The sequence below is a fragment of the Copadichromis virginalis genome, linkage group LG11 (assembly GCF_057382275.1).
Source record: "Copadichromis virginalis isolate Kocher_CV1m ecotype Utaka linkage group LG11, C_Virginalis_male_GT1.1, whole genome shotgun sequence".
Classification (NCBI taxonomy): Eukaryota; Metazoa; Chordata; class Actinopteri; order Cichliformes; family Cichlidae; genus Copadichromis; species Copadichromis virginalis.
The window spans coordinates 40280465-40283624 of NC_140628.1; the positions used below are offsets into that span (position 1 = coordinate 40280465).

Sequence of the window (3160 nt, forward strand, 5' to 3'; positions counted from 1 at the left end):
CCAGGTAAATGACGCTCCGCAACGTGGTGACGTCATTCGGGGCGACTGGAATCGATAAGGGAATCGTTTGCAAAAATGGCAAACACTTCCAAGGATTTGAAACAGTGGGAACCGGTTCTCAACAAGAACCGGGTTTCGATACCCATCCCTAGAAATCATACATATACCAACAAGAGAGTGTACATCACTGTCACAACAGCATTTGTTTTCATTCAAAGTCTTTATGGCTTTAATACCTGGTGGGCTGGTCTGTAGTGAAAATGCCCAATTTTCTGTCCCAGTCCAGCCCTGCAGGTTAATACTGGCAGTGTCATCATGCCAGCTGACTGGATTTCATCAGCCAGTGTTGTTCTTGATCAATATTACCAAAGTTTACCATAAGGCAGCATAGAAAGTATTTACCTGATTTCAGGTTTTATTCAAATGTTAGTCTTTTCAGTTGTTTCTCCACTTTTTTCCTGTTTCAAAATCAAACACCAGTTTGTGAGAAGATTATCTTCTTTTTTTTAACAGGCAGATAAAGTTTTACATTGGAATTGGCTAATTTGTCAATTGTTTGTTACAAATGTTCGTATTTTAATATTCAAAAATGTTTTTGCTCAAAACATATGTGCACTATATGTCAGTAAAAATACTATGCAAATATTGATGTCCTTGAATGCTGAATGAACACTGACAAAGCACTGATTGTATCTCTTGTACTTTATCAACGCAGTATCTAAAAACTTTGCACCGTAGTGGTTAAAATCTCATTCTAATAAGAGTTAAAAGCGCATTTGGTTATTAGGTTTATAGGATTATTGAATTATGGTTAACGGTTGGTAGAATTTTTTTAAAACATTATCTGCCACCCTTCTCCAAATCTGTGCCCCTACCTGGCCCCCCCAACAAAAATTTTCTAGACTCGCCACTGCATGGCGGGCGAAAGACTGTGACCCAGAATGTGATGTGAAAGTCGTCACGTCACAAGCAACGCGGTGAGCACAAAGACAGCGCCGTCACTCGTCTGATCCGGCCTTCACATTACCGCCATCTTGTGCCCGCAGTCGCCTGCTGTCATCGAAAGCTGTGCTTATCTCTGTAGCTGTGTCCACTGTATGGACGGGTCCATCCCAGCTGAGAGGCGGGACCTAAACTGGAGGTGTTTGACTGTAAACTGGTGAAAGTGTGCGAGTGTCCTCTGACGTCAGCTACAATCTGCACTTCCTGTGGAAACACAGCTAGCATTAGCATTAGCGAGGAAGCAAAGTTTAATTTGAGATGATTTCATTTTTTCACTTGAATTTCTCAGACATCAAAGTTAACCACACCACACACAGCTCGAGGCTTTTATTCAGACGATGGTGGGATTAAAATACGTTGATCTAGTTTCAATAAGCAGAATATAAATGACTTTAAATGATCTGAAACATGTGCAGATGTTACAATGATCCATTCAACACTGATTGGTGAAAGTCTCTGATGTTCTCCAGCTGTTTGTGCCGGCGCCTCACAGATGTGCGTTTGCTGTAGAGCAGCTGCAGAAGACGACGGTGTGCTCGGACACGTTGCAGCTCTGCAGTCTTTTGTTCCTCTCGGGCTCTGAAACAGCAGCGCGGTTTCCATGTTGATTCTTTGATCGTTGCGAGGTGACGTACGCCAGAGGTGGGACCAAGTCATTGTTTTGCAAGTCTCAAGTAAGTCTCAAGTCTTTATCCTCAAGTCTCAAGTCAAGTCTCAAGTAATGTCAGGCAAGTCCGAGTCAAGTCACAAGTCTGAAATTTTGAATTTCAAGTCCTTTCGAGTCTTTAAAAAAAAACGAAAAAAGCATGTTGCAGTTATGCTAAATGTAAATATTAGACCATGTAATTTTAAAATCTGTGTTTTTCTCAACACATACAAAATAGTGAACTTAGAAAATATACACAAATTGTGAAATTGCACCTCTTTAAAATGCAGCTCAATTAAACCTAGCTCCAAGAATAATTTTCACCGACAGTTCTGAGATAAGCTGCATGTTATTCTTGGATGCGCTTGTAGGACCGGCTTTAAAATCGCATGAAAAAAATATCATACACATTAAAAAAAACTGCATCACCAACGTAGCCTGGACAACATTTGCTAGTTAGATGAAGTCAGCTATCTCATCGTAGCATATTTATATGCATATTTATAATTATACGGTTCTTGGAGTGAGTGCATACACTCGTGAAGTTTAGTAACTTCAGGTCACTGCAACAAGCCCAGGTACAGTTTACCGACGGATGGGTGCAGGACCTTGAAATGCACCGTGTAGAACGAAAGACCATCGTACATATCATAAGTTTACCAGTCTCACAAATTGTCGTCATAAATACACATTCCTTAACCGTTTATTAATAGGACCTTTGAGCTCAACGGTAATTAATTAGTAGTGGAAATAATTTCTGGTAGCATCACAGAAATGTAGCAGTGACAACAATACTGTATGCTGTAATCGTACTGGGCAATTAGTGATACAAAACAACTGTTTTATCCTGTGAATAAAAGTATATGTTTTTGTCAATGTACCATAATAACAGAAGCGAAACGCAATATTGTGTCAGGACAATTCACTATTTATGCACAATAAACAAAGGAGCATAGCGCGACAATTTCTGTTCAGTGCCAGACTTACTTGTAACCTATATCACTAATTATGTTATGAAAATGACGCATTAACTACAACAGCAGACTGACCTTTGTGTAAATGCTTGGAGCAGACTAACCTGTGAGCTGGAGAGTTCTGGGACGTTATAATTGGTCTTTGAACGGCTGCAATCCAGTCGCCTCTTTGTTACTTTGGAAACATGGCTCGAACAATTTCTCTTCAACGACGTAATCCGATAACAACCGATCTCTTTACCCGTCGGCTTCCCGTGGCTGTCATGCGACCGGCTATTGCAGTTAATAATACAACAGCTTCTTGACATTTTTGTGTTTCTTTTTATCGCTGTGTGACTGATTTCAATTGAAAGCCTGCGTGCGCTAGTACCGCTTGCCACGAGTTCCCAGAATCCTTTGCGGTTCTACCCGTGAATGACGTCACATTTTCAATCTCTATATAATATGCATGTTAAATTTTATATTTGGGGTAAAATATCAAGTCTTTTCAAGTAAACCGGTTCAAGTCCAATTCAAGTCCCAGGTCATTGGTGTAAAA

General features: G+C 40.2%; 1 protein-coding gene across 2 annotated transcripts in view; it reads right to left on the bottom strand.

The window, feature by feature from the left end:
• Positions 1-1314: 1314 nt before the first annotated feature.
• Positions 1315-3160, bottom strand: part of LOC146699549 (atrial natriuretic peptide receptor 1-like) — a 63096-nt gene continuing 61250 nt past the window's right edge. For both annotated transcript variants that reach the window (XM_085472532.1, XM_085472531.1), the window contains one exon: positions 1315-3160. This exon is cut by the window's right edge and continues 1099 nt beyond it. The gene's annotated coding sequence lies outside the window, so the exon portion shown is untranslated.